Source organism: Montipora foliosa, chromosome 1, assembly GCF_036669935.1.
Source record: "Montipora foliosa isolate CH-2021 chromosome 1, ASM3666993v2, whole genome shotgun sequence".
NCBI classification, from domain to species: Eukaryota; Metazoa; Cnidaria; class Anthozoa; order Scleractinia; family Acroporidae; genus Montipora; species Montipora foliosa.
In genome coordinates, this window is record NC_090869.1 from 29,160,401 (window position 1) to 29,174,258 (window position 13,858).

At 40.2% G+C, this 13,858-nt stretch overlaps 3 pseudogenes; all 3 read right to left on the bottom strand.

Moving 5' to 3' along the window:
- Nucleotides 1-447: 447 nt before the first annotated feature.
- On the bottom strand, nucleotides 448-1,648 carry LOC138012482 (ATP-dependent DNA helicase PIF6-like; annotated as a pseudogene).
- A 734-nt stretch (nucleotides 1,649-2,382) lies between these two features.
- LOC138012490 (uncharacterized) lies at nucleotides 2,383-10,909 on the bottom strand (annotated as a pseudogene).
- A 497-nt stretch (nucleotides 10,910-11,406) lies between these two features.
- Nucleotides 11,407-13,858, bottom strand: part of LOC138012501 (uncharacterized) — an 11,668-nt pseudogene continuing 9,216 nt past the window's right edge.

The following is a 13,858-nucleotide window of genomic DNA, read 5'->3' on the forward strand; positions in this document are numbered from 1 at the left end:
ACAACAACAAACAATTAAGGGTAGGAGAAAGTAGGCAAAGGAAGAAGAGAAGATACTCACCTAAAATAACAAGACAATTGTGCATTTATAATACAACAAATAACTATGATAAGTGTCTATTGTATAATGATAACATGAAATTAATACACATATTGAATAAATAATAATTAAGAGTATCGTAATCGAATATTGTTTTGGAGGAAATACTCACCTAAAATAACAAGACAATTGTGCATTTATAATACAACATATAGTTATGTGTCTATTGTATAATGATAACATGAAATTAATACACATGTTGAATAAATAATAATTAAGAGTATCATAATCGAATACTGTTTTGGAGGAAATTGGTTTTCTTCATATAGTAAAACATATGTACAGTACTGTAGTATGCTGTTAAATGTACTGCACATTGAATGTGCTGTTTCATCTAATTTTGCTTCTTCAGCAAGCCTGTATTTCAGGTTTGGGAAAGATTTTTACCTTGGTGAGTCTTTGCAAGGTCATTGGTTCAAGAACACAAGATGATAAGTTTTTTATTCTGCTGAGAGCAACATAAGACACTCCAGAAGTTTTTTCTGATTTACCAATATCTATCCAAGCTTTAGGTAATGTCAGACCTTTGCTCTTGTGGATTGTGAGAGCATATGCAAGCCTGAGAGGCAGCTGTTGCCTCTCATGGATTCCACTACCAGGCAAGTGAACACAGATAGTCACTGAGCATATTGGTACACATGATGGTAAAGTGTTACTGATTGATGGACCTCTGTAGTCATCAAACTGGACAATAACAGCAACAGGCAAGTCTGGCGGCTGATGATTGACATGATAGATGAAATCAGTGATCATGCCTGTAGCCCCATTGCAGAGTCCAACTTCTGGCCATAGATTCATGGGTTGGCATTACTTTTGCACTCTTTGCTAGGAATACTACTGGCTCAAGGCCTGACATGTCATAAGGAGTCATTTTCTTTGCTATGCTTGAAGAGTGATGTGCATTAATGCAAGCAACAGGATGTTGCAATTGATTGAATTGGTCGTGATGATATGATGCCACTTGGTTGTTACTATAGAACAGTCTAACAGAATCTTTGAAGCAAGCCAAATCAGCTACATTTGATGGTTGACATGTCAGCAACAAATGCCAGTCACTAGACATATCTTCACCTTAACAAAGTCGAAGTAACAAGTTTCTGAATTGATCTTGTTCAGTACTGACACCTTCCACTCTTTGATTTACAGTAAGTTTAATAACTTTATTAAAAATTCTATATGTTTGATAGCCTTGCTCTCCAATAGTACTTGACTGTTTGTTGTGATAAAGAGGTTTATCTGCCACTGGACGTAATTGTCCAGGGTCACCAATTAAAATCAAAGATTTTCCTCCACGAACTTGGTTATGCATTCCAGTTGCTTGTTTGCAACGCCTATCAATCCAGCCCAACGTAGATTGGCCAAGCATAGAATATTCATCAATTAGAATACTGTATAGTCAATGTTACAGAGGCTCTCTTGCAATCTACATAAGCTTTGCCCTGTGAGGTCTTTGTTACCTCTGGGATCAACTGATAGTTTTAACAAGGAGTGTACTGTAACTCTTCTAATATTTTAAGAGGCTTTACCTGTTGTAGCAGTTACTACACATCTACTTTGCAAAAAGTTACGAATGGCATTGATAAGATAACTCTTTCCTGTACCATCTACACCCATTATAACAAAAGGAACTGGCTCTTTGTCCGGAGACATATCTTGAGAATGGGACTTTATAAGGTCATATGCAAGTTGCTGCATTTTGCTGAAGCTATTGATGTTGACAATGTTACACTCTTGTTGTATTATGGTAGTGGCTTGCTCCCTCTTCATTTTAATCCAGGTGGGCATTTCACCAATTTGCTGATCAGTGTATCTAGTTCTGTCTTCATGCCAATCATGAGTTGATTATGTGCATTCAGGATTTTGAAATGGAGTATGGAGATGTCAGGGTTTTCCTTTTTAAACGAAGTTAAAGTCGATGAACGGGAAGCAGCCAGAGACAATTTGGGCACGTAGTGCCTAACCTGAGCGTGGAAGGCGCGAACAACTAGGGGGGGGGGGGGGTCCGGGGGCATGCCTCCCCAGGAAAGTTTGAAAATTTAAGTGCTCTGAGACGCAATCTGGTGTATTTTGGGTGCCCAAATTAAGCAAATGAACAGGCTTAACAACACAAGAAATGACAATGTATTTAATAAAATGCAGCCCTTTTCTGTTACATCATGTGAACTTTTGCAACAAAAATATGAACATCACTAGACTATTTGATTCATAAATCTTCTGACATATTTTTGGCTAGTAATCATCAAATAAAGCAGTAACATAATTCAAGGCGAGAGTGGAACATGGCTAAAACTCATCCTCAGAAACAGAGTCAAGGCCTGAATCTTCATCTGATATGCTTTCTTCTGTTCAGTCTTCACTAGCCAAACCTAAGCTCTCTGCTTCTTGTTCTTTACTATGTTGTTCTTCCTCTGCCTCCTTATTCAAGTCAATGACTACGTCAGTTTGGGTTGCAGCAGAGAAGAAAGCAGCACTTGGTGGTTCCATATTCTCCTTTTAGGGTTGTCGTGGCTGGTTCACTCGTTTCAATTTGTACCTTGATTTGTCATTCAGCCAAGTCTGTGAAGAAAGATAGCATATCTAAATGGAAGAAGGTACAAAAAAAGCTAAAGGGAAAGTGACAATGTAATGAGCCTTTACCTTTGTAGCATCTTGAATTATGTTGTCTGCCTCGTCTGACGTTGGTCCATTAATGGAAACTTCTAGGAGGACATTCAACATGTCATCCTTAAGCAAACTTCGTAGCCTAAAATAAGAAGGATATTTCATATAAGTGTCATGAGAAACAAAGCAAAATATCATTTCATTTTATTTTATTCTACTGATAATAACAATGCTACGGCATATACCTTGTCTTAATTCGTTTTACAGCAGAAACTCCCCTCTCTGGCCAGGCATTTGTGACAGGGGCCGAGTAGCAAATCTCTGCGACTTCAGACAGCAGTGGGTACTGTTTCTGAGACTGGCATAGCTGCCTCAAAGAAAAATCCATGTTCTGAAATAAAGTGAGAAAATGGGATAATGGTAGTCATCAGCAACACAGTAACACAAACGTTATACGAATATTAATACGTTATGACCACTCGTTCTAGGGCTGTGTACCCTGCAAATGTTATTATCTTTCTTGCGGTTTGCAAGTTCATAAATGACCTACCCCCTGAAAGTCAACGAGATCAAATTTGAAACGATGCCATTCTGCCATCAACTGGTCCACATCATTACTGAAAAAGTGTTTGGCCAACAACATCACATCTGCCTCCCCATAGCTTTTGAAGTCTGGAGGTTCCTTGTAGATTGATAGTGATACCAATAAAAGCTTCATTACTACTGCAAACTAGCTCAGCTGATTTTCAAGGGTTAAATGTGCATTTGCATATTACTTAAGTAAGTATAACTTCGTGAATTGTAACGGGAAATAACCCTCTCACTTAATAGATAAAAATACATTAAAGTTTTGCATCCAGGGCTTATACCTAGGTAAAGGCAGAGAAGATGTCTTGACATTTGGAGAACCCCTTGTCGATGTTCTGAATCAAACTGGTCACATATTTAACTTTCAGGTTGGCCAATCGTCGTTCATCTGATTGTGTTAGCTCAACGTTGGTAGCAGCCAGGGGATCATTCCTCAGATCAGCAGTGAGGTTCTTGATGAACTCTGTCTTCTTTGCGTCCTATATAAGCTGATTCAGTTGGTCCTTTGCGTAGCTAATGCGGCCTTTAATGTGGGCATAGGACAATTCGCCTTTCTGAAAGGTATTGTTGAGGGTACTAAGAATGGGGAGCACCTCACCAAGCAGAAATAGGGTTCCCAGGAAGTAGCCTGAGTATATCTTTTTGTACAATCCACCAGCTGTTGCACTTTCGGGTTCCAGCTCCTTTAATTAAAGCCAAGAGGAGGGGGTAGATGCACTTCTTGACAGATTTCACTGACGCCTCAAAGCCGAGCCAGCGGGTCTTGCATGCTTTCTGGAGCTTTGTTGCCACAGCCTTTTTTCCTTTTGGACTTAGGTGGACGGTGTTGACGTTGCCTTGTATCTTGATGAAAGTCGCCATTTTCTTGGGCGAGTTTTCAAGAAGCTGCCACATGTGCCTAAGGTTAGTTGTGAACGTTGTCGATGTAATTCACGTCTTCTTCTTTACTGGTATCTACAGTTGCCAAAGCTAGTCTATGACGGATGCAATGGAAGGTGAGAATTGCAGGGAAGTCTCTGCAAAGACGTCCAGCCAAGCCATTCTGTTCTCCTGTTATTACTGATGCACCATCAGTACAGACTGAGGCAAACTTTCTGGTGTCTAGGAATTTGTTTTCCAACCCTTGGAGCAAACCTGCCTTTATAGTTGCAGAATTAGCATTGGAGCTTTCGCCACTCAAAAGGTTAGTTGTAAAAACGAACTTGGTGTGTTTAGAGGCTTTCTTATATATATATACTGGATAAAGCAGATCATCTGCCCTTGAATGGCAATATCCGTGTGGTCAGCTATGAGCAGTCCAAAACATCTGGTGGCCCGAGCATCTGGCAAAAAGGAGTTACAAACTGCATCTCCCAATGCTAGCATCATTTCTTTCTGCACTCGTTGACTTCTGTGTTGGAAGTACTTAATCTCTTCATCCCCTTGCAATGCCACAAGCTCATTTAGATGGGCTGCGTTCCTGTTCAATATCTCCTCTTTCATTAGGAAATAGAGATTACGCATGACGCATTCAATGGTTTTGGCCTCTGCAGCTTTTCTGTTGCTGACTTCTCTCTGGAAAATACTCCCCCTCTGTGTGTGTTCAAGTTGAATAACTTCATTATGTGTTCTACTGTTGAGATGCCCTAAAAATGCCGAGGACTTGAACCTTACTGAGGGCTCAAAAGAGAATTTCTCTTGCTTATTTTGTGTAGAGTGGACATTGTGCTTCTTGCACAGGATGCAATACACCCCTTCACCTTCCACAAACACAGGCCACCACTATCCGCTTGCTGCACAGTAGGAAATCTCAGCTTTGCATAGCCATGCATGATTAAACAGCTTTGCTTTCTTCTTGTCCTTGCTTGCCTCTAGCTGCCTGGAAATCTCTTCTCTACTGAAGGTACAACTTGCATTGCAGATATCGTTGTGACGAAGTCTTGTTTGCTCTGCAGGAAAAAGGTCTTCCAAAATCTGTTGTGTACGCATTTTAGGCAGATTATCCAATCATTCTTTGCTTACCTTTGTTATAGGCACAGCGGATGGACTTTTTCCTACTGAGGGAACGTGTTCCTCGTTATCTGCTGACGAGGGAGGCAATGGAGCACACCTATCATTACAGTCAGCCTGTGGTGTACCAGACTGTGCAGAGACATGTGAACATGTGGTGAAGACACGCAATTGTATCGCTACGAAAATAATTTTACCTTTTCAGCGATTTTAACGCTTGAAATTCCATCCAATGAACCACAATCCTTTTCTTTATCTTTTCCGAAGCCTGTAGTGTAATTATTGGGCTGAAAAACTGTAGTAAAACCGCTCCACGATCAGTTGAAAATTTTGCCTCCAAATCGGCTCAAATTGCCTGAATTAGAATACCCGTCATGTAGCTGTCATGAAAGCTAGAAAGCCTAGATTTTCAGAAAAACTGGGGCTATTTCTCCCCAGTAAACACGCCAAATTTCAGCGCAATTGATGGAAAAGACTGCCCTACGAATTCTACAAGAATGGTTCCTGAACTAACCATTTTCGGCGCGTGGCAGGAAAAAGAATTTTAAGAGCTGGTAGTTGCAGTAAAGAGCAAAATTTGGTCCTTTAGGATTAGACGAGTAAGTTTGAAAGATGCGAGGAATGACATTTTCTGGTAGTTTTGTAAGCTTTGCATTTACAAGTTTATATCTTGTTGCAAACTGCAAAACATTGGGGTTCATTATCTGTGGTGAGCTGTCGTACAGCTCCCGGCTAGCATAAACACGTAAGAATGAGTTGGTTGTACAGCTAGTACACCACTGTCAACAGATGGATTGGTGTGTACACTGCGAGAGCCATTTGGACTGACAGGAATGCCATTAAATGATGAGCTGTGTAGCTTTAATGATAACAAATGATGTATTGCCTCTTGAGCTGCATTATCTCTCTCACCAAGTGTTTTCATTACAACTTTGTGGGTATCACTCTTACTATCAGCACTTTGGACAATAGAATTGAAAGTCTGCTTAAGAACGGGTGATCTTGGTTCACCTCTTGCCGCATAAACCCTGTAACTAAGGTGGGATTGGAGAAGGGATCCTTGAATTCTCCTGTGAAAACTTTCTTGGGGACTTGTCCCTAGAACATCATGAACAAACATAAGTGTCTGGTGTTCTGGGTTTCAATTTCACGGGTCATGACTCTTTGCAAATAGTACATTGGGAAATTGAAAATCCCATTGAACTTGATATGATAATGTTTATGATAATGTTTATTGTGATAACGTTTATTAAAATACTTGATTGGCAATTTACAATAGTAAAAATTGAAATTGAAAAACTCAAGTTTACAATAGATGTGTGTGTTCAAGTTGAATAACTTCATTATGTGTTCTACTGTTGAGATGCCCTAACAATGCCGAGGACGTGAACCTTACTGAGGGCTCTGAAGAGAATTTCTCATGCTTATTTTGTGTAGAGTGGACATTGTGCTTCTTTCACAGGATGCAATACACCCCTTCACCTTCCACAAACACAGGCCACCAGTATCCGCTTGCTGCACAGTAGGAAATCTCAGCTTTGCATAGCCATGCATGATTAAACAGCTTTTCTTTCTTCTTGTCCTTGCTTGCCTCTAGCTGCCTGGAAATATCTTCTGTACTGAAGGTACAACTTGCATCGCAGATATTGTGGTGATGAAGTCTTGTTTGCTCTCCAGGAAAAAGGTCTTCCAAGATCTCTTGTGTACGCATTTTAGGCAGATTATCCAATCGTTCTTTTCTTACCTTTGTTACAGGCACAGGGGATGGACTGTTCCCTACTGAGGAAACTTGTTTCTCGTTATCTGCTGACGAGGAAGGCAACGAAGCACACCTATCATTACAGTCAGCCTGTGGTGTACCAGACTGTGCAGAGACATGTGAACATGTGGTGAAGACACGCAATTGTATCGCTACGAAAATAATCTTACCTTTTCAGCGATTTTAACGCTTGAAATTCCATCCAATGAACCACAATCCTTTTCTTTGTCTTTTCCGAAGCCTGTAGTGTAATTTTTTGGCTGGAAAACTTTAGTAAAACCGCTCCACGATCAGTTGAAAATTTCGCCTCCACATCGGCTTAAATTGCCTGAATTAGAATACCCGTCATGTAGCTGTCATGAAAGCTAGAAAGCCTAGATTTTCAGGGAAACTGGGGCTATTTCTCCCCAGTAAACACGCCAAATTTCAGCGCAATCGATGGAAAAGACTCTGCCCTACGAATCCTACGAGAATGGTTCCTGAACTAACCATTTTCGGCGCATGGTAGGAAAAAGAATTTTAAGAGCTGGTTTTTGCAGTAAAGAGTAAAATTTGTTCCTTTAGGATTAGACGAATAAGTTGGAAAGATGCGAGGGATGACATTTTCTGGTAGTTTTATAAGCTTTGCATTTACAAGTTTATATCTTGTCGCAAACTGCAAAACATTGAGGTTCATTATCTGTGGTGAGCTGTCATACTGCTCCCGGCTAGCCATTTGGACTGACAGGAATGGCATTAAATGATGAGCTGTGTAGCTTTAACGATAACAAATGATGTATTGCCTCTTGAGCAGCATTATCTCTCTCACCAAGGGTTTTCATTACAACCTTTTAGATAGCTTTGTGGGTATCACTGTTACTATCAGCACTTTGGACAATAGAATTGAAAGTCTGCTTAAGAACGGGTGATCTTGGTTCACCTCTTGCCGCATAAACCCTGTAACTGAGGTGGGATTGGAGGAGGGATTCTTGAATTCTCCTTTGAAAACTTTCTTGGGGACTTGTCCCTAGAACATCATGAACAAACATAAGTGTCTGGTGTTCTGGGTTTCGATTTCACGGGTCATGACTCTTTGCAAATAGTACATTGGGAAATTGAAAATCCCATTGAACTGTGGAACTTTCAGATACTGGACTTTGCCCAATTTTATTCATGTAGTTCACCATATTAGGCAGCATCAAATTCATCTAAATAGTGCTTTTGAGAAATAGCTTTATTAGTTTTTTGACGTTTTGTTTTCGTTTCAGTTGCATCTGATCTCTTTCTCTTGTGCAAGGCATTATCTTTCTCTAACCTCATTTGTCTTTGACATGGAGTTTCTTCTGAATTTTTTTCTTTTCAGAGGCTTTTCTTTTTCTAACCTTATCTGTCTTTGACTTTCACTTTCGTTGGAAAGTCTTTGCTTCTGATATGCAGTGCTTTTTTTAACCTGATTTTTTTTTTTCGATTTCTTCTAAAATCCTTCTCTTCTTGTATTCTCTAGCTTTTCGAAGCCTATTCAGTTTTTGAGTTTAAGGCTTATTTGGTTTGTTTTTCTTTGAATGTTCTGTATTAGTTAAATTACCTTGAATGGTAATTTTTTCAAATGCAACTGGTCGTCATCAATACTCCCACTAGGTGAACCCGAAGGTGCCAAGCTTCTTGGCTTGTTCCATATCTGGCCTTTGAAAATGAAAGTTCTGTCTTGGTGGTGTCCATCCCATCAATGGGGACAGAAAAAAATGCACTTGGCTGATGGTGGGATAGTGAAGCAAGGCTTACGTAGGCTTTTCATTTCTCCCTAAAATGTTATAAAAAATATACCGTATTTCTGCCCTTCTTTTTCCGTTGCTTTCACTTGTTTTTTTTTTCTCAAATTTTGTATGTAAATGATGAAGTAAAAGAATTGCGTGTTACTTCTTCAGTCACTACCAAATTCTTACATATGTTTTGGCGGAATCAAGTGAGAACGAGAAAAACCCAAACCACCTTCCATTAAAAACCCTGGTTGTCTAAACAAATTTCTGACAGTTTTACAGGGTGGGTTCATACTTCGCTTCATAGAGCATCAGATTGTAAATAGTAACCATAAAGTGTTCCTGGAATGAAAAGTAATTTAACTTAAGTTGATAACTGTATAATTTTGGTTGATAAAAGCGTTTTTCCTTTGTATTTCAGATCCCACAAAAAAATTAAGTAAATAAAAACCACCCTACCTGACACATGCAATCTGGTCCTTTCTCCTTTGTTCCAGTGCTGCTTTTTTCAATGGATTTGTGGTGCTCCTCAATTTTTTCTCTCAAAATTACAGCATGTGTCACACTTGCTGAAACGGTTTACCTGAATCAGATGAATGAATGAATGAATTAATGAGTGAATGAAGGATAACTTGACTTTTAGCAGTGTCACTGTGGTAAACAACTGAAAATTAATGTCAAAAAAAATCTTAGCAAGACATCAATACACAATTTGGTAAGACAAGACAACCAGAAGACGTACACTAATACACCAGGGAACAAGAGGCTAAGATAGCCCTAGGCTCCCTACATGGAAAACCAGGAATTTCCGTAAAATCCAATGGTACGCACCCTTTGATTTGCAACGTTTCAGAAATTCTGGGCCGTTAGCTTCATCATCGTTAGCTCTTCCTCTTTTCGATGGCGATCTCTTCTGTAAACCATGGAGAATAGGGGCGGACAGTGACAGTTCTTGTCTTCAAAGGGGCATGAGTATCAAGCATAGATTTCAGGGTGGCATTATATTGTCGAACTAGGGCTTCAAGATCATCAGCAGGATCCAAAACCAGACAGGAGTTATCGAGTTTATGACAAAAATCAGTAAAATCGATGGAGCGTGTCTTCCGACAAGTTATTTCCTTCCTTTCAAGGGGAGGTTTTTTGAACTGCAAGTCGCAGTGGACTGCAAAATGATCAGAAATGCAATCACCCACACGACAGTTTGAGCCAAGGCCATCATCACTAGCTCGTGTGATGATTAGATCGAGGGTGTGGCCGTCCCGGTGAGTTGCACCCACAACAGGTTGATTTAAATCAAAAGAGTCCAAAATACTCATAAACCTGCTATGCTTGAAGAGTGATGTGCATTAATGCAAGCAACAGGATGTCGCAATTGATTGAATTGGTCGTGATGATATGATGCCACTTGGTTGTTACTATAGAACAGTCTAACAGAATCTTTGAAGCAAGCCAAATCAGCTACATTTGATGGTTGACATGTCAGCAACAAATGCCAGTCACTAGACATATCTTCACGTTAACAAAGTCGAAGTAACAAGTTTATGAATTGGTCTTGTTCAGTACTGACACCTCCAGTAGTACTTGACGGTTTGTTGTGATAAAGAGGTTTATCTGCCACTGGACGTAATTGTCCTGGGTCACCAATTAAAATCAAAGATTTTCCTCCAAGAACTTGGTTATGCATTCCAGTTGCTTGTTTGCAACGCCTATCAATCCAGCCCAACGTAGATTGGCCAAGCATAGAATATTCATCTATTAGAATATAGTCAATGTTACAGAGGCTCTCTTGCAATCTACATAAGCTTTGCCCTGTGAGGTCTTTGTTACCTCTGGGATCAACTGGTAGTTTTAACAAGGAGTGTACTGTAACTCTTCTAATATTTTAAGAGGCTTTACCTGTTGTAGCAGTTACTACACATCTACTTTGCAAAAGGTTACGAATGGCATTGATAAGATAACTCTTTCCTGTACCATCTACACCTATTATAACAAGAGGAACTGGCTCTTTGTCGGGAGACATATCTTGAGAATGGGACTTTATAAGGTCATATGCAAGTTGCTGCATTTTGCTGAAGCTATTGATGTTGACAATGTTACACTCTTGTTGTATTATGGTAGTGGCTTGCTCCCTCTTCATTTTAATCCAGGTGGGCATTTCACCAATTTGCTGATCAGTGTATCTAGTTCTGTCATGAGTTGATTATGTGCATTCAGGATTTTGAAATGGAGTATGGAGATGTCAGGGTTTTCCTTTTCAAAGGAAGTTAAAGTCGATGAACGGGAAGCAGGCGGAGACAATTTGGGCACGTAGTGCCTAACCTGAGCATGGAAGGCGCGAACAACTAGGGGGGGGTCCGGGGGCATGCCTCCCCAGGAAAGTTTGAAAATTTAAGTGCTCTGAGACGCAATCTGGTGTATTTTGGGTGCCCAAATTAAGCAAATGAACAGGCTTAACAAACACAAGAAATGACAATGTGTTTAATAAAATGCAGCCCTTTTCTGTTACATCGTGAACTTTTGCAACAAAAATATGAGCATCACTAGACAATTTGATTCATAAATCTTCTGACATATTTTGGGCTAGTAATCATCAAATAAAGCAGTAACATAACTCAAGGCGAGAGTGGAACATGGCTAAAACTCATCCTCAGAAACAGAGTCAAGGCCTGAATCTTCATCTGATATGCTTTCTTCTGTGCAGTCTTCACTAGCCAAACCTAAGCTATCTTCTTCTTGTTCTTTACTATGTTGTTCTTCCTCTGCCTCCTTATTCAAGTCAATGACTACGTCAGTTTGGGTTGCAGCAGAGAAGAAAGCAGCACTTGGTGGTTCCATATTCTCCTTTTAGGGTTGTCGTGGCTGGTTCACTCGTTTCAATTTGTACCTTGATTTGTCATTCAGCCAAGTCTGTGAAGAAAGATAGCATATCTAAATGGAAGAAGGTACAAAAAAAGCTAAAGGGAAAGTGACAATGTAATGAGCCTTTACCTTTGTAGCATCTTGAATTATGCTGTCTGCCTCGTCTGACGTTGGTCCATTAATGGAAACTTCTAGGAGGACATTCAACATGTCATCCTTAAGCAAACTTCGTAGCCTAAAATAAGAAGGATATTTCATATAAGTGTCATGAGAAACAAAGCAAAATATCATTTCATTTTATTTTATTCTACTGATAATAACAATGCTACGGCATATACCTTGTCTTAATTCGTTTTACAGCAGAAACTCCCCTCTCTGGCCAGGCATTTGTGACAGGGGCCGAGTAGCAAATCTCTGCGACCTCAGACAGCAGTGGGTACTGTTTCTGAGACTGGCATAGCTGCCTCAAAGAAAAATCCATGTTCTGAAATAAAGTGAGAAAATGGGATAATGGTAGTCATCAGCAACACAGTAACACAAACGTTATACGAGAGATCAAATTTGAAACGATGCCACTCTGCCATCAACTGGTCCACATCATTACTGAAAAAGTGTTTGGCCAACAACATCACATATGCCTCTCCATAGCTTTTGAAGTCTGGATGTTCCTTCTAGATTGATAGTGATAACAATAAAAGCTTCATTAGTACTGCAAACTAGCTCAGCTGATTTCCAAGGGTTAAATGTGCATTTGCATATTACTTAAGTAAGTATAGCTTCGTGAATTGTAACGGGAAATAACCCTCTCACTTAATAGATAAAAATACATTAAAGTTTTGCATCCAGGGCTTATACCTAGGTAAAGGCAGAGAAGATGTCTTGACATTTGGAGACATATTTACTTTTCAGGTTGGCCAATCGTCGTTCATCTGATTGTGTTAGCTCAACGTTGGTAGCAGCCAGGGGATTATTCCTCAGATCAGCAGTGAGGTTCTTGATGAACTCTGTCTTCTTTGCGTCCTATATAAGCTGATTCAGTTGGTCCTTTGCGTAGCTAATGCTGCCTTTAATGTGGGCATAGGACAATTCGCCCTTCTGAAAGGTCTTGTTGAGGGTACTAAGAATGGGGAGCACCTCACCAAGCATATATAGGGTTCCCAGGAAGTAGCCTGAGCACATCTTTTTGTACAATCCACCAGCTGTTGCACTTTCGGGTTCCACCTCCTTTAATTAAAGCCAAGAGGAGAGGGTAGATGCACTTCTTGACAGATTTCACTGATGCCTCAAAGCTCACCCAGCGGGTCTTGCATGCTTTCTGGAGCTTTGTTGCAACAGCCTTTTTTCCTTTTGTACTTAGTTGGACGGTGTTGACGTTGCCTTGTATCTTGATGAAAGTCGCCATTTTCTTGGGCGAGTTTTCAAGAAGCTGCCAGATGTGCCTAAGGTTAGTTGTGAACGTTGTCGATGTAATTCACGTCTTCTTCTTTACTGGTATCTACAGTTGCCAAAGCTAGTCTGTGACAGATGCAATGGAAGGTGAGAATTGCAGGGAAGTCTCTGTGAAGACGTCCAGCCAAGCCATTCTGTTCTCCTGTTATTACTGATGCACCATCAGTACAGACTGAGGCAAACTTTCTGGTGTCTAGGAATTTGTTTTCCAACCCTTGGAGCAAAGCTGCCTTTATAGTTGCAGAATTAGCACTGGTTTCGCCACTCAAAAGGTTAGTTGTAAAAACGAACTTGGGGTGTTTAGAGGCTTTCTTATATATATATATATATACTGGATAAAGCAGATCATCTGCTCTTGAACGGCAATATCTGTGTGGTCATCTATGAGCAGTCCAAAACATCTGGCGGCCCGAGCATCTGGCAAAAAGGAGTTACAAACTGCATCTCCCAATGCTAGCATCATTTCTTTCTGCACTCGTTGACTTCTGTGTTGGAAGTACTTGATCTCCTCATCCCCTTGCAATGCCACAAGCTCATTTAGATGGGCTGCTTTCCTGTTCGATATCTCTTCTTTCATCAGGAAATAGAGATTACGCATGACGCATTCAATGGTTTTGGCCTCTGCAGCTTTTCTGTTGCTGACTTCTCTCTGGAAAATACTCCCCCTCTGTGTGTGTTCAAGTTGAATAACTTCATTATGTGTTCTACTGTCGAGATGCCCTAACAATGCCGAGGACTTGAACGTTACTGAGGGCTCTGAAGAGAATTTCTCTTGCTT